Source organism: Barbatula barbatula (genome assembly GCF_947034865.1).
Source record: "Barbatula barbatula genome assembly, chromosome: 16".
Lineage (NCBI taxonomy): Eukaryota > Metazoa > Chordata > Actinopteri > Cypriniformes > Nemacheilidae > Barbatula > Barbatula barbatula.
The window spans coordinates 1,034,274-1,058,338 of NC_136779.1; the positions used below are offsets into that span (position 1 = coordinate 1,034,274).

At 37.6% G+C, this 24,065-nt stretch overlaps 1 protein-coding gene across 1 annotated transcript in view; it reads left to right on the forward strand.

The window, feature by feature from the left end:
• The first annotated feature begins 348 nt into the window (after window positions 1-348).
• LOC306905671 (uncharacterized protein) overlaps window positions 349-24,065 on the forward strand; it is a 62,623-nt gene continuing 38,906 nt past the window's right edge. Inside the window, exon 1 of the mRNA XM_079476485.1 lies at window positions 349-418. The gene's annotated coding sequence lies outside the window, so the exon portion shown is untranslated. The remainder of the gene's footprint in view (window positions 419-24,065) is intronic.

A 24,065-nucleotide genomic window follows, 5' to 3' on the forward strand; every position in this document is an offset into this window, starting at 1 on the left:
ACTATCTTTGCAGTATGTGAGGTCTGAAAACTCACACAGCATCCTTTTCTGTTATTTTCACCAGTTTCTTTGTCATTTTCTGCAAATAAATGCAAACAGAAACAATATGTTTATTTAAATTAAGGAGTAATACTGTCAGTAGTGGAATGAAACAAAGTCATTTGGGAACATCTTTATATTTGAAGTGAATTCCTTCATTCAGATCAGTTCATGCAAAGACAAAATGTAAAAATATTTTAATATAACATGAAGAAAAACTAGTTTAGATTGATGAGTGACTTCTTATGGTTCCAGTAAAGCACCTCCCTCATTTCATGGTTAAAAAAACAGATTTTGTCACCTGCAGCTTCACTATTCTGCTTTAACTGCTGAAGAGAGAATCTCACAGATTTTGCTCTGCAGTAGCATCTCATCTCAGGTAATAATAAATGTCATCTTTGTCTTGTATCTATTCAATTATCTATTTTGTTTTCATATTTTTTACATATGCATTTTGTAATTGCAGGTGCAGGTGGAATAGTTTTTCACAATGGGGTTTTTTATCTCATTGTGTGTGTGTCTTCTGCTGCTGAATATTAGTGAGTGTTTAACACACCCCATGACAAATCTGTTTAAGAATAATTCAAATATGCCAACTGTCCAGATTTTAAATCATCATTTCTTATTTGTGTTTAACAGGTGAAATAACCAATGGACAAACATTAGGTACTGTGATCAATCTTTCCTAACATTGCATCTTTTGATCACTTTGCTCTAAGTGGTTAAAATTGTTCTTTAATGATGGATTTAGAAAAGAAACTAAAATTGAACCTTCCATATTTTAGCAGAGCTCTTCATTTTTCTTATGTATTGCAGAATCGAAAAGGTTTTCAATTTGCAGACCAAACCAATCAAACGCAAAAATAACACTTAAATGAAAAAGACTTGTTAACACTTCATTTGTTCGTTTTCTTCAGTTTACATTCTATGAACTGGGACTAGAGAAATTATTCATACATGATTTAGAAGGAATAAAATCTCTGCATCTCACAATTGTTGCGCTTCTGACTGCAATATCTGTTAGTTGAGTAAACAATGCATGAATTAATGCAGGGATTTGATTGTCCTTCATATTTAAAATAATATTTTTCTATGAATTCACCATCCTAAAATTCAGGTTTTCATTGTTCAAGTTCACGCTTGTGCACTTCAATACCGCATTACTATATCACGCACCTACAGTAGTGTAATTGTAAGTAAACATTTGATGTAGTTTTAGCCTACTTTATAAAGCATTTCTATAATATGCAACTTTACACATTTCCTGTCACTTTCAGTTATAACTCCACTAGGTATGGAATATATATATATATATATATATATATACATATAGTACATTTTCATGTGGCCTACCACAAAAAACAATTAACGTTTTATTTTTTTCCAGCAGCATTCATAACAGTTTATCTTTCAAAATTCTGCCACACACTCCTGTAATCATCTTGTTAAATCTGACGACGTCATGCACAAAACGTTCACAATAAAGATTTGTCACACGATTTGATATCATTGGTTAGAAGGCTGTGTAAAGGATTACGAATAAAATATATTTATTATTATCTTATCTTCACTATAATATGCAGTTTTTTGTGGTAGGCCACATGAAAACATTAAGTACAGTACAATTTATATTTCAGACCCAGTGGAGCAATAACTTATAATAGTAGTGGAAATGTGTAAAGTTTCGTAAAATGGGTCAATAAAGTAGGCTAAAACTACATCAAATGTGTACTTACAATCCAAAGATTTCAGCCTTTTTCCGTGTCAGCAAAACTTTCTTTCGTGTCACCCAGCACGACTTTCAATCTAATGTATTTTAATATGCGAAATCTTTCATAAGTATAAATATATATCATTGCAATATTATGGGCAGGCCCGGATTAATAAAACAGGGCCCATGGGCACAAGTGTCTTGTAGATCAACAACAATATCAACCTTCATACTGTTACTCTGGCATTCGCAAGCACACACTGCACCTCAAACCTATCAATCAAGTTCTATAAGATTCTTCCATAATTCACACACACACACATACATGCCGGAATAACAAAACCCTTTTTAAGAGAACTTTATTAACTTTATGCTCAAATATTTTCTTATAAACATCTTCATCTTTTTAAGAATAAAAGGGCAGACTTTGTCCATGAAAATGCGAGTAACTTGTTCATTTCTTAAACTGTATTTGTTTAGCAACTAAGCGCGTTCTTATGTAAGAGTGTAATGTGTTAAATAACATTAGCGAATATTACATTCTTCTGTGGAGGCGGTGTTCAACCCATATGATAGGTGCATTCCAGGACATGGCGTTTGCTGGTTGTGGCTAGTTGTCATTTCAGTAGCAACACATCTTGAGACGAACTTTTCCTTTAATACACTGGTCTTACAGATTTCCCATCAGCTTACCTCAAAAATAGAAATGAACACGTTTAGCAGCGGTTTTCATGCACGACTCTCGTTCAGTTTTCTAGCCACTCAACGCCACCTAGTGGTGTAGACTGCACCGTCTCACACAGCATATTTAATGCTTCACACTAGGCCATTATATTCTACTTTTCAGATTAGCAGCACATCATTGGAGTGCGATACTCACACACTCATTGCGCTACACAACTCCTGTGGCTCTTATGGGACTCTCCAATAGAAGCCAAAACTTTGCCAGTAATGTGACCCATTCTAGCCAACAGTAACGGTCACCAGCTGGAGTGCCCTTGAAAACCACCAGAGGGCACTCCACATCAAACTTATCATTCACTCACAGACTACATTTCCCATAACTCACTACCCGGATTCATCAGCACTGATTTCACACACACCTGCATATCATTCACATTCACTCTATATATACCATGTGCACTTATTCACTCACTGCGAAGTCTTGTTGTGTCTACACTGCATTTCTGAGCGTTTCCCTGGTTCCTTGTCTTTTGTTTTTTTGGATTTATTGCCTGGTTCCCTGTTCACTCTTTTGCCTCTGGTCCCTGCCTGTTTTGTTTGTTTCTTTGTGTTGTTGGTTTCCTTGTTTGAACTGCCTACCTGTGTACGACCCCTGCCTGTTATTTGGATTACGCCTCTGGATTACCCACCAATAAAGCTGCATTTGGATCTCACCCTAAGTCTCGGAGCAGTTTCATGACACCAACAGAGTCTCTGTGATGATTTCTTTTGTAAACACATTCTGTGTGCAGTTAAACTTGATCCTGTTCAGATATTCTTTAGTTTGCGAGACCAACTTGCTGCAGTTTAACATACTGTGCAGGTAAATACATATACAGGTGCTCAGGAAATTGTATGTGATAACTGTTGTTTAATAATCACTAATTTCTCACAACCACAGAAACCACTGAGACGACCACAACCACAAAAACCATAAATGTGTTTCGCTGAAATTGTAGATTTATTACTTACAGGATTTCCTAAAATAGAGTCTGTGAATGAGTAAATATAATCAAATGACATTTCTATTTTACAATATTTTCTCAGTATCGACAGCTGTCAGCTCTGACCCGTGCTCTGATTATAAAACTATTGAAGACTATTGGAGAGACATAGGGGAGAACTCACACCAGGACTATGAACACGATGACAGTGTTGTTGAGTGGAACGGCTGGTATCGGCTGTATCTGAATGGAGAAAGTGCTCAGATGTCTGAATGGTGTGTGAGTTACACAGGATGTGGAGGTTATACTGGACTGTTTCTCAACGGCTCTCATCCACGACCTGAGGATGGAGTGGTGACCCGTGATGTTATAGGCAGTCACATATGGTACTCCAACCAGTGTGGCGACTACAGATCAAACCCCATCCAAGTGAAAGCCTGTCCAGGAGATTATTATGTCTATGAACTCAACACACCAGATCAGTCACTGGAACAACCTTCATACTGTGCAGGTGAAGCTTAAACTTTATTTGATATTTTGAGAAGATAACGGGAAATGCAACACAGATGTCCTGTATGTCTGCACTCTTTTAGTCACCTCAGATATCACACACAGGTTGCTTTTAAGAAACTTTAAGATCAATCAAGTTCCCTCAATGTAAATAGTGCAAAGATAATAATTTATTGGGTTGATTTAACATGAATCTAAATTCTATCATATGTGTAACACAATCTGTTATAGTTCCTCAAACTGCTCATGATTTAAAAATTATGAATATAATATCAAGATTCAGCATGTGACCTGCGTGTATCACCCTATATAGACTCTTAAGGTGCAGAGCCCGAAACCTTATGTGAAAAATATTTTATTTTATTTGGCTGATTATCTGTCACTTTGATAACATGACTATTATTTGATAATAATGAATGACAAGAAATACACTGCTGGAAGAATTAAAATTATATTTTTAACACAGCGGTTGGGTTTGTCTCTTTGGCCCAATTCTGGGTTGAAAATAACCAAACGTTTATTGAGTTTATGTTACTTACAAACCAGAAGTATCACAATAATACTCAGTTTTGATTGGGAACAACACATTTAACAGTTTCCATCAGATGAGAGACAACATGAGACATTAGAGGAACTCGAGCATCATTCAAAGTTGCTTTTGAAGTTGTAAATTAGTATTTTATATTTGCTTATTTATTATTTTCATATTTCAATGAAGACAAATTTTTACTTTTTAAATGATTTTTTACCCTCTCTCTGCATAGCCTTCATTAATCACAATTCTTTAATAGTACTTTGACTAACATCTCTTTTCTCCATGACAGTTTCTTTCAGCAGCATCAGTGATGATCCCTGTTACAACTATGAGTCTCTGGATCGTCCCTGGAGAGCAACAAATGAAAGTGGATTGTATATTTGTGATGAATCTTTCTCCTGGAGTGGCTGGTACAGACTTTATTATTATGGGATGAACATCCAGATGTCAGAGACCTGTGTTCATCCATCCAGCTGTAATGCAGCCTTGAGTCTGTGGCTCAATGGTCCTCACCCTCAGATAGATGATGGTGTGGTGGTCCGGGAGGTCTGTGGAGGGAATTCTTGGGGTGATAACTGCTGTGATCACAAATCAAAACCCATCAGAGTCAAAGCTTGTCCTGGAAATTATTACGTCTATGAACTCGTGAAACCAATAGAATACTGGTGTTCAGGATACTGCACAGGTAAAGCTTTTTCCAGCTTTTGAACTATCTAATTTATGTTATTTTAGTCATATCTTGAATATTTTTTTTCAGATGTCAACACTATATCACAGACTGATTCCATAACAACCACAACTCTGGCCACTGGATTCAGCATCACTTTCAGTAAGTTTCAATAATAAATGGCTACTTCAAGTCTTACAAATTTCATTTATTCATTGGATTATTTTACAGTTTATGTCAGTTTACACTCAAATAAAAAAATTGAGAAACAGAAAAAAATTATGGTGTAAAGACAAACAAAGCTATTGAGGAGAGACGGCAGATATAAGATAACAAATGAACTGAACACATCAACTGAAAGAAAAACATAGATAGAGATGTAAAGACTTAAAAATGACAAACAAGAAGAAAAAAAGTCACATATTACTGATTCAGATGCTTGTTGTTTTGAAGATCTTGTGGGGGGTTGAAGGGGGGGAGTCATGTTCTCGGGGGTTCAGAATCAGCCCTAACAACCAGGGGCCGTATTCATAAAAAGTCTTAGTGCAAAAAGTTGCTCATATTGTGACAGAATTCAAAGTTATTCTTAGAAATGTGCGCGTTTTCCCTTAAAATTAAAGGAAAGATCCTAAAGAAAAAGTTATTCAGAAACCATCTTAACTGAGGTCTTCAGGTCCAGAAATGGCAGGAGTATAGATGAGGACTTTTAAGAGACTTAAGAGTTTAGCATCAGGGACAATGGACAAACCGAGAAGAAGGAAAATAAATGTGTTTTAACAGAATTTGATTTGTAAGAATACTGGAAGACTTCGGATCAATTATGTTAAGGACTGCAAGCCCGTAGGCAGGGGGGGTTCGGGTTGTTCGAACGAACCCCCCCTCACTGCCAAAGGTCCAGAATTTAAGTGGGTTTTTTTCATGTGATTATTGTCATCATTGCTTTAATCAATGCTTGTGACCAATTTCTGCGGTGCTGTTTCAAATTAATATGATTATTGTTGCAGGACGCGTGTGCGTATGTGTGTGTGCGCGTGTGCAGACAGAGAGAGTTCTCGCAATACACTTTTCAAAGCAAAGTGAAGAAGCATCGCCATATGAATGATGCGGGGGGAGGGGTTATATATATATATATATATATACTTTTTTTATTAAAATGATTTATCCACTCAAAAGTCTACAATTCAAGTAGTACCTCCTGCCCATGTAGTTTTCTGTTACAAACCGACCCGGCCCCCCATTAAAGACAGGGAGAATTATGTGGCCCTTGCAGAAAAATTTTTGGGGACCCCTGGTGTACAATATAATAGTCATATAAACATAGCGAATTTATAATAATAAAACATTGCAAAGAGGCATTGACAGAGAGTCAATAAATTATCATGAGAAGAATTATTATGAATATTTCAGAAAAAGTTCATTAAATCTATTCTGTTGTTAGTGTGGTCTTTAAACTTATGAACTGTGTATGGACTGACAAGAGTGTTACATGAGGAAGCAATTTGACAACAGTGCGATAAATATTTTAAGTGCATCAAAAAGCGTGCTGGTTAAGATACCAGCAGACAAGCTAATCCAGCAGAAATTAGTGCATAAAAGGTCACCAAAAGGAAGTATTTGAACCTCATAATTAAATACAAAAGGAGGAGAAAAACGGCAAAAAGGTCCACTTTTTAAAAAAAATAACCTCCCCTTTCAATAGGCTGGCTACGGACCTGGACTGTTAAGGTATTGTTTTATCATTACTGTAATAAGCTCCCTGTTACTACAACAAATGTTTGGGCATACCAACATGGCGGCGCGTTGGCTTCAGAGTAATGACATAATGAGCAATCCATTCATTTCTATAGATCAGTGTGTCATACACAATTTACAACAAAGAGAGCCTCACCTCCTCATAGATAAAACCCAGCTAGCAAGTGCGTATGTTACACACGTCTGCTAAAAATCTGGAGATCTGGAAAACATCTGCTGTGTAAAACATCTGATAAACATTTTAGAAAGAGCAGTTTAACGTACAGATGTATATGTGCTATCAGGGAAGTTTTGTCTTTGCCCTCGCTCAGAGTTTCAGGTACTTTCAGGAGTTTCAGATTTAGTTTCTGAATCACTTTTAAGCTGAGACTAGACATTTCTTCACTAAATCAGGAGCTTTCTGAGAGAAAGTTTTAAGAATATGAGGCCAGGTTAACAATGACCCTAATTCTCATTACTAGTAATGTATTTTAATCTCAGGTGATCCGTGCTCAAACTACAACAAACTGGATGAATACTGGAGGAACACAGAAAGTAACTGGTATTGGAGTGGATATATATCTGGACATGATGACACTCGTGTGAAATGGGACGGCTGGTATAGACTCCTCATCAATGGATCGAATGCCCAGATGCCTGACTGGTGTTTTAGTTACATGTCATGTGGAGGTTTCAGTTCTCTGTATCTTGGTGGATCTCATCCTGGAGTAGAAGATGGAGTTGTTACTCGTGAAGTCTACGGCACTTATAATGGACAGTGCAGTCATTACACATCCAACCCAATCCAAGTCAAAGCTTGTCCTGGAGATTATTATGTCTACGAACTGACCAGACCAGATCTAGAGATCCCACTCCCTTCATATTGTGCAGGTACATTCATTCACCTCAAAGACTTTACATGTTTATGATGATTTATGTTAGAGACATAATCTACTGTATATACTGCACGCATTATTTCAATTATATCTTTTTAAAACATACATTTCATTGGTTTTCAGTATGTAATTAGTATTTTGATGGGCAACATATTTAGATGTAAGTTGTTATTCAAAAGTAAAGAAGATATTATATATTTAAAACACTTGATTAAGCTTATATTTCTATATTTTTTATCACCTGGCTAAAATTGGCTACCATGTATATTACAGTTTATGGCTATGAAAGTAAATAATGTAGTGCATACTGTTGAATCCAGTGTACTCGTTGAACTTGAAAAAACAAGGAAGATTTCAGCTTCAACCTCGATCAAACCCAGCTAAAGCTGCAAATCAACGACCGTCTCTCAATATGTGTTCTTCAGCGGTCTTGTACAACCCCTAAACCACAGGTTTTATCAGCTGGGAATTTGCAATACATATTTGTGATCCAGTCTTTGAAAACCCATCATTAAAGTCATTTATTTGTAATATACTATTCCTACATAAACTCCCCCTACTAAAAAAATAAACCCATCACATATATTCTAGTGGTTTCCATTAAAATACCATTATGAACCACACATTTTTTATTACAAAATAACAAAAACATTTATTGAGCATTTTTGGGTGTTCTTGATATGATTATGCCCTCTAGTGGCAGTATCGTGACAGAGCCACGCGTTTTATGTGGAGAGAAACATATTATTGTCAATCAGGACAGAAAGATAATATATGTTCTCTCCAGTCTCATCATTGGACAGAGAATACAAGGGCATTAAATAGGGAGACGAACAAAGGATAATTAACAATAGGCAGGTGTGGGTAATAAAACACTGAAGGGAAGCTAACAAGGAACGAGAGGGCAGGGCCATAGACGAGACACGAGAAAGCGCATGACAGCTCACCTTCTCACACAAAACCCTAGGCTATGCCATGACTCCACTGCAAGAACAAGAATAAACATGACATGATGGTGGAATCATGACACTTAAGGTGCAGAGCCCTAAACCTTGTGTGAAAAAGATTTTATTTTATTTGGCTGATTATCTGTCACTTTGATAACATGACTATTATTTGATAATAATGTATGACAAGAAATACACTGCTGGAAGAATAAAAATTATATTTTTAACACAGCGGTTGGGTTTGTCTCTTTGGCCCAATTCTGGGTTGAAAATAACCAAACGTTTATTGAGTTTATATTACTTACAGAGCCAGAAGTATCACAATAATACTCAGTTTTGATTAGGAACAACACATTTAACAGTTTCCATCAGACGAAAGACAACATGAGACATTAGAGGAACTCGACCATCATTCAAAGTTGAAGTTGTAAATTAGTGTTTTGTGTTTTGTTTATTTATTATTTGCATAATTCAATGCAGACAAATTCATTTTTACATTAAAAAATATTTTTTACCCTCTCTCTGCATAGCCTTCATTAATCACAATTCTTTAATAGTACTTTGACTAACATCTCTTCTCTCCATGTCAGTTTCTTTCAGCAGCATCAGTGATGATCCCTGTTACAACTATGAGTCTCTGGATCGTCCCTGGAGAGCAACAACTGAAAGTGGATTGTATATTTGTGATGAATATTACTCCTGGAGTGGCTGGTACAGACTATATTATTATGGGATGAACATCCAGATGTCAGAGACCTGTGTTCATCCATCCAGCTGTAATGCAGAGAGTGGTCTGTCACTCAATGGTCCTCACCCTCAGATAGATGATGGGGTGGTGATCCGGGAGGTCTGTGGAGGGAATTCTTGGGGTGATAACTGCTGTGATCACAAATCAAAACCCATCAGAGTCAAAGCTTGTCCTGGAAATTATTACGTCTATGAACTCGCGAGACCAACAGGCTGGTGTTCAGGATACTGCACAGGTAAAGCTTTTTCCAGCTTTGGAACTATCTAATTTATGTTATTTTAGTCATATCTTGAATATTTTTTTTCAGATGTCAACACTATATCACAGACTGATCCCATAACAACCACAACTCTGGCCACTGGATTCAGCATCACTTTCAGTAAGTTTCAATAATAAATGGCTACTTCAAGTCTTACAAATTAAAGGAAAGATCCTAAAGAAATAGTTATTAAGAAAGCATCTTAACTGAGGTCTTCAGGTCCAGAAATGGCAGGAGTATAGATGAGGACTTTTAGTAAGAGACTTAAGAGTTTAGCATCAGGGACAATGGACAAACCGAGAAGAAGGAAAATAAATGTGTTTTAACAGAATTTGATATGTAAGAATACTGGAAGACTTCGGATCAAGTATGTTAAGGACTGTTAAGGTATTGTTTTATCATTACTGTAATAAGCTCCCTGTTACTACAACAAATGTTGGCGGCGCGTTGGCTTCAGAGTAATGACATAATGAGCAATCCAGTCATTTCTATAGATCAGTGTGTCATACACAACTTACAACAAAGAGAGCCTCACCTCCTCATAGATAAAACCCAGCTAGCAAGTGCGTATGTTACACGTCTGCTAAAGATCTGCAGATCTGGAAAAAATCTGCTGTGTAAAACATCTGATAAACATTTTAGAAAGAGCAGTTTAACGTACAGATGTATATGTGCTATCAGGGAAGTTTTGTCTTTGCCCTCGCTCAGAGTTTCAGGTACTTTCAGGAGTTTCAGATTCAGTTTCTGAATCACTTTTAAGCTGAGACTAGACATTTCTTCACTAAATCAGGAGCTTTCTGAGAGAAAGTTTTAAGAATATGAGGCCAGGTTAACAATGACCCTAATTCTCATTACTAGTAATGTATTTTAATCTCAGGTGATCCGTGCTCAAACTACAACAAACTGGATGAATACTGGAGGAGCACACTCAATTACATGTATTGGTATGGATATATATCTGAACATGATGACACTCGTGTGAAATGGGACGGCTGGTATCGACTCTTCATCAATGGATCGAATGCCCAGATCCCTGACTGGTGTGTTAGTTACATGACATGTGGAGGTTTCAGTTCTCTGTATCTTGGTGGATCTCATCCTGGAGTAGAAGATGGAGTTGTTACTCGTGAAGTCTACGGCTCTAATTATGACCAATGCAGTCATTACACATCCAAACCAATCCAAGTCAAAGCTTGTCCTGGAGATTATTATGTCTACGAACTGACCAGACCAAATGTAGCGATCCCAGGACCTTCATATTGTGCAGGTACATTCATTCTGTTCAAAGACTTTACATGTTTATGATTATTTATGTTAGAGACATAATCTACTGTATATACTGCACGCATTATTTCAATTAAATCTTTTTAAAACATACATTTCATTGGTTTTTAGAATGTAATTAGTATTTTGATGGGCAACACATTTAGATGCGAGTTGTTATTCAAAAGTAAAGAAGATATTATGTATTTAAACCACTTAATCAAGTCTATATTTCTATATTTTTTATCACCTGGCTTAAAAGGGCTACCATGTACACTCACCTAAAGGATTATTAGGAACACCTGTTCAATTTCTCATTAATGCAATTATCTAATCAACCAATCACATGGCAGTTACTTCAATGCATTTAGGGGTGTGGTCCTGGTCAAGACAATCTCCTGAACTCCAAACTGAATGTCAGAATGGGAAAGAAAGGTGATTTAAGCAATTTTGAGCGTGGCATGGGTGTTGGTGCCACACGGGCCGGTCTGATTATTTCGCAATCTGCTCAGTTATTGGGATTTTCACGCACAACCATTTCTAGGGTTTACAAACATGTTTCTTGAACATGACAATGAGGTCAGTGTACTAAAATGGCCCCCACAGTCATCTTTGGGATGTGGTGGAACTGGAGCTTAGCGCCCTGGATGTGCATCCCACAAATCTCCATCAACTACATGATGCTATCCTATCAATATGGGCCAACATTTCTGCAGAATGCTTTCAGCACCTTGTTGAATCAATGCCATGTAAAATTAAGGCAGTTCTGAAGGTGAAAGGGGGTCAAACACAGTATAAGTATGGTGTTCCTATAATCCTTAAGGGGTGAGTGTATATTACAGTTTATGTCTATGAAAGTAAATAATGTAGTGCATACTGTTGAATACAGTGTACTTGTTGAACTTGAAAAAACAAGGAATATTTCAGCTTCAACCTCGATCAAACCCAGCTAAAGCTGCAAATTAACGACCGTCTCTCAATATGTGTTCTTCAGCGGTCTTGTACAACCCCTAAACCACAGGTTTTATCAGCTGGGAATTTGCAATGCATATTTGTGATCCAGTCTTTGAAAACCCATCATTAAAGTCATTTATTTGTAATATACTATTCCTACATAAACTCACCCTACTAAAAAAATAAACCCATCACATATATTCTAGTGGTTTCCATTAAAATACCATTATGAACCACACATTTTTTATTACAAAATAACAAAAACATGTAATGAGCGTTATCTGGGTGTCCTCTTGAATCCCATCTGCATATATTGTGTTTTGAACAGGGATCTAGTATTTTTCAGCAGGGCAACCAATAAAATGTAAAGAATATCCTGTGAATGTATAATCTTTTATTATTTTAATTTAATTTAGATTTAAATTGAGATTGACTTTGACTGAGGCCATGTCAAAGACTTACAGTAAATGATATTGAAATAAATGGTTAAAATCAAACTCTGATGCTCGTCACTAATAACTAGATTTGTAGCCTAGTTTTCACACACCGGGTCAAACTTATGAGTGCAAGTTGTGGCAATTATTGACATTGATAGTTCATTATAATAATTACCAATGAACATTTGTGCAGTTTAATTAAATACCAGTTGACTTTCACAAGGCTGGCCATCAGTTCTCCTCTCTTAACATCAAAACAATTATATACATTGTAGTATAAGTTTTCTCATGTATTGATTCACCACACGAACGTTTGTGAACTTAGCTAATTAGATACAATGTATGCCAACAATCCCAGAGTTACATTAATGATAACGCATATGCTAATTTTATTAAAGAATACGCGGTGGTTTTAAAAGTGGGGATGAGTTATCATCAGAAAGTATAATACACCTGCGCACAGAGAAACTATGTGGGGATGCTATCGCGATGGAGGGGGACCCCACGTACAACGTAGCATTTTCTTTTACAGCTACTGCAGCGTCACCTGAAGTGCCATTTGCTTTAGGAGCAGGATTACAAAAACACTGAAAAATGTGTTTAAATGCTTGCCTTTCATGATCTCCTTTTGTTTCATATCTCCCGGTTGCACCAATGGTCCAAAAGTCAGTGGGTAGTACTTTTCTGACACAAAACAATGTTGTTATGTATCCTAGAAATAGTAATAGAAATCATTGATCTTTTCTAGTCAGTTTACGGTGTAGCTCTACTGTCGTGATCCTAGCCCTGTCTTGGTTGTGTGTCGTGTTGTTTTTGTCGATCGTGTGGGGAGCCGGTTTGACAGCTACGCACGTGTTCGGTGTCTACGTCATTTGCCCCGCCCTCCGTGTCTCCATCAGGCTTTCCCCTCACCGGATTTCCATCACATCATCACCCTCACTCCTGTAGTTCATTTCTCAATTAGAGCCGCTTCGGCTCACTCATTAGCTTCACCATTCCCGCTGGTTTAGTTCCCTCTATTTAATCCCTCTGGTCCTCTCGTTGTTTGTCAGATTGTTGTATGTTTTGTACATTCTGATTAATCTTGTTTAGGCCTTAGTATCTTGCCTCCCTGTATTCCTGTCTAGTTTTAGTTATTATTATTTCACAGTTATCCGTCTAGTTCAGCTCTCTCAGTCTTTGTTATCTTAGTTCTCTCAGTCCTCGATCTCTTAGTTTTCAGGTGTGTTAAAGCCAGGGGTGTTGCACAAGATCCCTGGCCCTATGCATAGGCAGTCATGATGGGCCCCCATGCCCCCCCATACAAACTGCGTGCTGTATGATAACCAAACAAGAATTGATTCGGTCATATTTCATTTGCAGAATGAACAACACAAAGGGAACAGATAGCTTATTTGACATTGGAGTGTTCTCAGTAAATGCCACTGGAGGTAGCCTAATATTAATGCCATATTGCCATATACATGTCATCATCTCTTTTATCATAGTCTTGTGTATAGTCTCAATTTGAAAAATGCATTTCAGTAATTCAACTTAAAAGGTGAAACTAATATATATCATAGACTCATAACATGCAAAGTGAGATATTGGAAGCCATTATTTGTTGTAATCTTTATGATAATGGCATATAGCTATAAAAACCTTAATAATATTCATATTTTGAGTTTGGGGTTTTCATAAACTGTAATCCATAAATAATCATCAACATCAAAACAAATAAAGACTTGAAATACCTAACTTTGCATGTAATGAGTCTATATGATATATTAGTTATACCATTATACCAATATAGTAACTATACTTTATATTAGAATTACTGAAATAAATGAACTTTTGCACAATATTATAATTGTTCGAGATTCACCTGTAGCTACTGATGAGTTACCAACCTATGACACTGATAAGCCTACTATTGCTAATTTGAAATATTATAGCCTATTAATTTAAAATTAAACAGGTTTCACAATGACGCTATTTAAATGGTGTGTTGTATGCAAACAGCATTGTTAGTGTACAGTTTATTTATGTGGCCTTTACCTGAGATTACATGTATAACCGAATTTACATCTGAAAGTGTGCACTAACGATCGCGGATTCGTGGGGATATTCAAGCAGCTTGGCACTTCAAATTTCGTGTTGTAGTTTGTGCTCACTTTTCATTGAAAAGAAGTCAGTAACCAATTGTTTCCCCTCATTTTGTTTTCTTTTCTTCTCCTGTCTTTCCTTTCTTTTTCGGTGTCCTGATTTGGCTTTCTTTGAGAAAGACATTTCTACAGCGCTCCACCAGATGCTCAACTAACATAAACAAACTGCCACAAACTACAGCTTTGGGACGGTGCATACAGTATTGCTCTCACAGGGCATTGATGTCATATATCAATTGATCTGTGCAGTGGCACGTGTCAAACAAATGATGTTATTAGGACCTGAGATAAATTCAAAAATTTCTTTAAAAAGGTTGCATATAATTTTTTTTTTGCGTGCAGTTACTTGTTTTATTTCATCTCATTAAGAATCTTTGGTTTAAACTTTTCATAAACAAGGCCTCACAAAAATCAACATCAACCCCCCAAAATGTTTTCTTTGAGGACTCCCCAACATTCTCTCAGAATATTTTTTCATTTCCAAATGACTTGTATTTTAATTATATATAACCTTATCAATATTATTAATGCACTCTTTTTTTATAATAGTTCCTTTCAGCACTCCTAGTGTGGACCCATGTGACAACTACACCAGTCTGGATGAACCCTGGAGATCCACTGATAATTACATTTACTACGACCACTACTACAGCATGTGTGATTATAATGTGGAGTGGAATGGCTGGTACAGACTCTTCATCAACGGTCAGAGCACTCAGGTGCCAGAATCATGTGTGAGTCAAGGGATGTGTGGCACATATAACCCACTGTATCTCAGAGATCCTCATCCACAGCTGGGAGATGGAGTGGTCACACGACACGTCTGTTTGTCTTCATGGGACGGCTGCTGTGGTTTTGAATCTCATCCCATACGAGTCAAAGCCTGTCCAGGAGATTATTATGTTTATGAGTTTGTCAGACCAATGGAGTGTGCTGCTTACTGTGCAGGTAGAGAATTTTACTCACATGGAAATTAATCTAATACTTTTCTGAGATTTGTTTACAAATAATTGACAAAATATTTTTTCCTGATCTCAGAAGACACAAGCTTAACCACATTGACTCCAAACACACAGAGAACAGAGACTCTGAACACTCCGCTCATCCCAGCTATTGGTAAAGTATTGTCCTGCTTTCTCTTTTTATTCTTTTTTATGATCTTCTTTTATGACATTTCATTAAACTTTATGATAATCACACTATTATACAAGGATGTAGTCATGTTGACTACTGTGAAAACCCTATCCCTGAGGACAACGGTAATGACAGAATAGACATTAAGGATACAAAATAGACATAAAATAGAAGTTAAATATAGAATGTCTTACATTGTTATAAAATAAGAGGCAGGAAAATCTGAACAATGTCACAGTTCTTAAGACGGTTTTATCAGACGCATAAATCATTTGTTAAATAAAATTTGTTTATCTTGCTAGCCAAATAATTTACTACAATAAAAAATGCACTGGAAGTTACGTTAGGACAAAAAAGAGCACATGAACAGTAACGTTTGTTTATGTTGTTGCTTTGAAACACCAAATTCAGAATTAATATCTTCCTGTAGGGAACAATTTTGGTGAGATCCAAGAACGTTCTTACAAAGAAACCTCAAAAACACTTTATTTAAACTGAGCATCCCAAAACTGAGGCTAAAAATAAGGGATGCACCGATGTATCGGCCACTGATATTATTCATCTTATATTGGATTAATTTAACACCATCAGCATATCGGCAATAGCATGAAAAAGGCCAAAACAGATGGTTTATTAATGAACTGCATGGAGTTAATGAGATGCATGTGTGAATAATCCAAAGTTTTTCTCTGAGCAAAATAATTAAATAGCAACAGCAAAGGCCTTATTTAAGTTTATTAAAGAAATGTTCAATGTTAAGTCAAATATGAGTTAACGATGTTCATAAAATAAATATTGAATTGTAAAAGTCCCCTTTGTAGATTGTCATGTTGTCTTATTGTATTTTTATCTTAACTTGTGCCTCTCTTAAAATGTTCAATGGATCCAACAATATTATTCTATTTCAAATAAAGTGTAAATGTACAATTTGTTTATGGCAGAAATGGCATCCAGTCAGAATTCTTTTTGTTTTTTCTAATGTTTTCTAAACAGAAGTGGACCCTTGCCACAACTACCATGATCTGGATGATGTCTGGAGAGCCACCAGTGATCAGCATTCCTCTGGTGTCATGTGTGACATGAATGTGAATTGGCAGGGTTGGTATCGTCTCTTCGTTCTGGGTCAGAGCGTTCAGATGCCAGACACGTGTGTTGCTCAGTACAGCTGTGGTACTCACGCACCACTGTGGCTGAACGGTGGACATCCAAGTGTTGAGGATGGAGTGGTCACCAGAGACGTGTGTGGTCACTGGAACAATGACTGCTGCCATTTCCAGTCCAATCCCATACGAGTCAAAGCCTGTCCAGGAGATTATTTTGTTTATGAGTTTGTGAGTCCAACTGCCTGCCATTTGGCATACTGTGCAGGTAGGTAAACATGTGCTATTTGGATACAAATCTGTTTGTGACCGTGTGTAAAGAGGTTTCTCTTTTCGCTCTCAGTACCTACAACTACCATTTTTGATCCGTGCTCTGATTATAACACTATTGATGACTACTGGAGAGACATAGGGCAGAACTCATTCCAGGACTATGGACATGATGACAGTGTTGTTGAGTGGAACGGCTGGTATCGGCTGTATCTGAATGGAGAAAGTGCTCAGATGTCTGAGTGGTGTGTGAGTTATATGGGATGTGGAGGTTATACTGGACTGACTCTCAACGGTTCACATCCACGACCTGAGGATGGAGTGGTGACCCGTGATGTTATAGGCAGTCACATATGGTACTCCAACCAGTGTGGCAACTACAGATCAAACCCCATCCAAGTGAAAGCCTGTCCAGGAGATTATTATGTCTATGAACTCATCACACCAGATCAGTCACTGGAACAACCTTCATACTGTGCAGGTGACGCTTTAACTCTACTTATCCTTATTTCTTAAAAATTTTAATTTGTGACAAATATGTTTCCAAAATAATCTAAAGGAGAAGTAGGCATTTTTTTAACAGCAGAGCCTCCCTCAAGTCTTGTTGGAAGGATGTTTGTTTCTTGCATATCTTTTAATTGACCTTTTATATAGTGAAGAGGAAGATACGCTACACAGAAACCACTAAAACGAGATATAAAAGTGGGAATATGGCAAGCAAGTGCAATTTGTCTCTTCATTTGAAGAAAACCTCTGCATGTCAATGCCCATGAGACATTTTAAATCGCCGATTTTTGATTAGTGACAAGAACTTTAGAGCAGAGACAGATTATTTGGATTGGTTACCAAGATCTGTGTCTCAGTCACACATGAATGGCAATGAGAAGACCATCATATGATTTTATTTTAGCCCAATTGTCATCACTTTAAAGTGTCTGAAGAGCCTCCACTAACTTTGTGCTTTGAGAAATTATTTATTTACAGTACTTTGACTAACATCTCTTTTCTCCATGACAGTTTCTTTCAGCAGCATCAGCGAGGATCCCTGTTACAACTATGAGTCTCTGGATCGTCCCTGGAGAGCAACAAATGAAAGTGGAATGTGGATTTGTGATGAATCTTTCTCCTGGAGTGGCTGGTACAGACTTTATTATTATGGGATGAACATCCAAATGCCAGAGACCTGTGTTAATCCATACAGCTGTAATGCAGACAGTGGTCTGTGGCTCAATGGTCCTCACCCTCAGATGGAAGATGGGGTGGTGACCCGGGAGGTCTGTGGAGGGTATTCTTGGGGTGGTTCCTGCTGTGATTTCAAGTCAAAACCCATCAGAGTAAAAGCCTGTCCTGGAAATTATTATGTCTATGAACTTGTGAATCCACAATACTGGTGTGCAGGATATTGCACAGGTAAAGCTTTTTTTTCTACCCACTGAATTTCTAATTATAACATTTTCTTAGGCCTATATGTTACTTTAGTCATGTCTTACATTGAATGTTTTAGATGTCAGCACTATATCACAGACTGATCCCACAACAACTCCAGCTGTGTTTACTGGACCCACCGTCACCTTCAGTAAGTTTCAATAATAAATGGTTATTTTCAGTTTTTCAAATTGGTATGCAGGTGATTTTTTTATTTATTTAGTTATTCACTGGAACTTATGAGCTAATAATACAATTGTTCCACAAATTTTAAACTTTTTAAACTTCACTTTAGTCGACTTACATGACACCATTTTTATTATAAATTTTTCAGAGAGAAAGTTTTAAGAATATGAGGCCAGGTTAACAATGACCCTAATTCTCATTACTAGTAATGTATTTTAATCTCAGGTGATCCGTGCTCAAACTACAACAAACTGGATCAATACTGGAGGAGCACACTCAATTACATGTATTGGTATGGATATATATCTGAACATGATGACACTCGTGTGAAATGGGACGGCTGGTATAGACTCCTCATCAATGGATCAAGTGCTCAGATGCCTGACTGGTGTGTTAGTTACATGTCATGTGGAGGTTTCAGTTCTCTGTGGCTTGGTGGATCTCATCCTGGAGTAGAAGATGGAGTTGTTACTCGTGAAGTCTACGGCTCTTATTTTGACCAGTGCAGTCATTACACATCCAACCCAATCCAAGTCAAAGCTTGTCCTGGAGATTATTATGTCTACAAACTGACCAGACCAAATGTAGCGATCCCAGCTCCTTCATATTGTGCAGGTGCATTCATTCAGCTCAAAGACTTTACATGTTTATGATTATTTGTATTGTAGACATAATCTATATGACTGGTTTATTTACAGATCTGTGAAGATATCGTTTGTGTACTATTTTCTTAAATGCATAAAATTAGCATCCAATCTACTTTTATTAACGCCTCATAATAGTAACATAATTGTTTCCTCATAATAGTCCCTTTCAGCACTCCAAGCGTGGACCCCTGTGACAGTTACACCAGTCTGGATGAACCCTGGAGATCCACTGATAATTACAATTACAATTACTACAACTACTACACCATGTGTGATTATAATGTGGAGTGGAATGGCTGGTACAGACTCTTCATCAACGGTCAGAGCACTCAGGTGCCAGAATCATGTGTGAGTCAAGGGATGTGTGGCACATATAACCCACTGTATCTCAGAGATCCTCATCCACAGCTGGGAGATGGAGTGGTCAGACGACACGTCTGTTTGTCTTCATGGAACGGCTGCTGTGGTTCTGAATCTCATCCCATACGAGTCAAAGCCTGTCCAGGAGATTATTATGTTTATGAGTTTGTCAGACCAATGGAGTGTGCTGCTTACTGTGCAGGTAGAGAATTTAAGTACTCAAATGTTCTTTTGTTTAATAATGAGTATGTGCTCACTTGTATTAGTAAATGGATTTAAGATCCACCAAGTAACATCCAGCAATTTCCTAGCCAAACATGTAAACTCTCAAACACTGTATGATCTAGAGAAATCTATTCTTTTTCAAGTATATAGAAATAAACTTTCATCCCATTTCCCTCCATCCTTTAATTTTTTATAAAGCTGCGGAGCCCTAATCCAAAATAATTCAGTGGACTCTTTTGTTGTATTTATGAGCTTCATCTCTCTGTGTTCTTCTCTTAGCTGTGACTGATCCGTGTCTTTCACTCAACTGTACTGAAGATGAACTGTGTGGAGAGAGAAATGGTGTTTACGGCTGTTTCTGCAAAGACAACCAAACCAGATCTGAACCTCATTCCTTAGGTTAGAATCACCTCACAACAAAATCTCAAATGTACAAAAATATCTATTTTTTTAAATGCTGACAATGTTTTTTCCTCAGATTTCTCTGAAACCTGTGAGAGTAGTTCAGGATCTCTGTCTCTATCTCGCTGTCAGCTGTTTGAAGCTGGTTTTTCAGCTCATGTTCTTCATCTCAATGACCCCAGCTGCAGAGGAACCATCCAGAACGGAAGAGTGCAGTTTCACTTTGATAACAACGATCAGATCTGTGGAACCAATCTTGTGGTAAGACTCAATATTATTAACATACAATCGCATTGAACAATTGGTTCAATCAATATATCTGACTTTTAAACTAAATATTAAATTAGTATGTTGCCCACAGGCCAACGGCACTCATGTCATCTATGAGAACTTTATTTTGGGGACAACAGGGTCGACCGCAGGTCTCATCAGCAGAGAGAAAATACTGAAGCTAAATTTCAGCTGCATTTACCCCCAAACACAAACACTTTCTATGATAGATATCAACCCACTGGAGACGTGAGACTCAGTTTGAACTAAATATTAATACATATCTATATGCAAGAATGATACATTGAACTACATCCGTAGAAACTGAAATCTTCTATTGTTTATTTTATCAGCCGTGTGAACAAGGATCTTCCCGCTGGTGAAGGGAGGTATCAGGTGCGAATGGTTCCATATCAGGATTCTGAGTTCTCTCAGCCCTTCACTGGTCGTGTGGATGCAGAACTCGATCAGCAGATTTTTGTTGAGGTTGGTGTTGACGGGGTTGACAGCCGTCAGTTTGTCACAGTGATTGACAGATGTTGGGCGACACCTGTGAATGATCCAGAGAACAGTCTGAGCTGGGATCTCATCACTGGAGAGTAAGACACAAACATCAGTTTGAGCTTCTTAACATGTTTAAAGAGTGAAAGAGTGAAATAAATCATCATCTTTATCTTCAGGTGTCCAAATCCACAAGACAACACAGTGGAGCTTCTTCAGAACGGCGTCTCAACATCCAGCCGTTTCTCCTTCAGGATGTTTATCTTCAGCTCAAACTCCACTAAAGTTTACCTGCACTGTTCTGTTCATCTGTGTCTTATGTCCAACAATTACTGCTCAACTGTGAGTTATAAACACATTTCTATGATATATTAGCTGACATTTGTTGATAGTATTTATACATATTTCACATTTTATATTCATTATAATATTCCCTTTAATATAATATATCTAGAATAACTAGTATATACTGTGTCATTTTATAGTGTATACTGTAAATATGATTATAATTATATATAATCTCTCTGTCTCTCTCTCTCTCTGTCTCTCTCTCTGTCTCTCTGTCTCTCTGTCTCTCTGTCTGTCTCTCTCTCTCTCTGTGTCTCTCTGACTCTCTGTCTCTCTCTCTCTCTCTCTCTCTCTCTCTCTCTGTCTCTCAGTCCTGTTACTCTGGGTATCAGCGGAGGAACCGCAGATCTCTGGACTTTCACGACAGCTCCTCCATCTCTATGGGTCCTCTGGTTGTGTCTGAAAGAAACACAGGTGAATATTTCAACAGATTTTCTGATTTATTTTGACTGTGGATAAACTTAATTTCACTGTGTTGTGTTATATTTTCTCTTCACAGATCTGGGGCTCTCAGAGCGAGTGAAGGCGTCTGTGGCTTCGTGTCTCTGTAGTTCTCTGATGGTTTTGTTTGTTTCTCTGATGGGTGTTCTGACCTTCCTTCAGTAGATTTACACACAAAATAGACAACGTTTCACATGCCTATCGGCTAAACAATATTTTATGTTACACAGAGTATAACTTTCTAACTATATCTTTATTTCCAAACTGTAATTTGTGTGTTTGTCAATATAAGAATCGTTAATGGCTTGTTTACTGTAGTAACTATATTATACTATAGTAATGATCATTTTAATAAAATAAATGAACCTGGAATGGGCTTAAGAGCTTCAGTTTCTGTATTAACTGAGTCTTTATTTCTGCACGTCCTCTTCAGAGATGAAGATATGATGTTTGCTTTAGTTCTGTGAAAGTGTTTAATATAATAATCTGAAATTCTGTCAAACAGTGATTTGTACTCTAATAATATAATAAATGGAGTAGGTGTTTTAACTTTACTTACAAATATTCTCGCACAGTCATGTAACCTTAGAGATGCAGAATAACCAGTTAAATCTCATTTTCTGTCACATAACTTTGAGGTTTCTCAAAACACACAAAACATATTTTCTCTTTTTGTTTCACACTTCTCGTCAGTTGAATTTAACACATTTTTCCTTCAGCGCTTCTTAACATTGTTACCAAACTTGTTGATGAGATTCAATATACAGTATTCAGCACAACAACAAAAATGCTTTAATATACAGTATATTCATAAATGTGCCACACATGTGTGGATAAAATGTTCATATTAAGTGGATTCATGGGCAATACATTACGGCTTTGAAACAGATTTACTAAACGATGTGTAAATCAGCACCAGTAACACTGACTTAAGACACTGACTCAGATCTGTGAGGGAATCATTCATAAAGATGCAAATAGGTTTGAATAATTTAAAGAATGTTCATGAACTCATTATCCAGACTGCCTTTTATTATAACATTCAGTATAAACTAATGAAAAAAAGAGAACCCGCACACAATATTCAGGATTTTATGCAAAAGTTTTTTTCTTAAAGCAGCAGAATGAGGAAGAGATGTGTTCAAATAACTCTTCTTGTTGTGTGAAGAATAGAAAAACTGGTTGAGTGACTAGTGAGGGTTCCAGTAAAGCACTTAAACTAAACAAGAAAGAATAACCCTGAATTTTTAACATTTCATCTCAGGTAATGCAAATCTTCATTTTTTATTATTTTCTTATAAAAGTATCATTATACAGTATCTGTGCATATATATATATATATATATATATATATATATAGTTGTTCTGTATTTGTGTGCTGGTGGGGTATTTCGGCACAATGAGGTCCTTATTGTCAATGCACAGGTGTGTACTGCTGCTGGTAAATGGTGAATGTCTGACATCCATCCATCCATTTTCTACCGCTTATCCGGGGCCGGGTCACGGGGGCAGCAGTCTAAGCAGAGATGCCCAGACATCCCTCACCCTAGACACTTCCACCAGCTCTTCCGGGGGGACACCGAGGCGTTCCCAGGTCAGCCGGGAGACATAGTCCCACCAGCGTGTCCTAGGTCTTCCCCGGGGTCTCCTCCCGGTCGGACGGGCCCGGAACACCTTCCGGGGAAGGCGTCCAGTAGGCATCCGTAACAGATGCCCAAGCCACCTCAGCTGACCCCTCTCGATGTGGAGGAGCAGCGGCTCTACTCTGAGCTCCTCCCGGGTGACCGAGCTTCTCACCCTATCTCTAAGGGATCGCCCAGCCACCCTGCGGAGGAAGCTCATTTCAGCCGCCTGTATCCGGGATCTTGTCCTTTCGGTCATGATCCAAAAGGAACGTAGATTGAACGGTAAATTGAGAGCTTCGCCTTGCGGCTCAGCTCTTTCTTAACCACGACGGACCGGTACATGGACCGCATTACTGCAGAAGCTGCACCGATCCGTCTGTCAATCTCCCGTTCCATCCTTCCCTCACTCGTGAACAAGACCCCGAGATACTTAAACTCCTCCACTTGAGGAAGGAACTCTCCACCAACCTGAAGTGGGCAAGCCACCCTTTTCCCACTGAGGACCATGGCCTCGGATTTGGAGGTACTGATTTTCATTCCAGCCGCTTCACACTCTGCTGTAAACCGTAAATGTCTTACACATCTTGAAATATATACAGTATGTGTAAATATATACTATATGC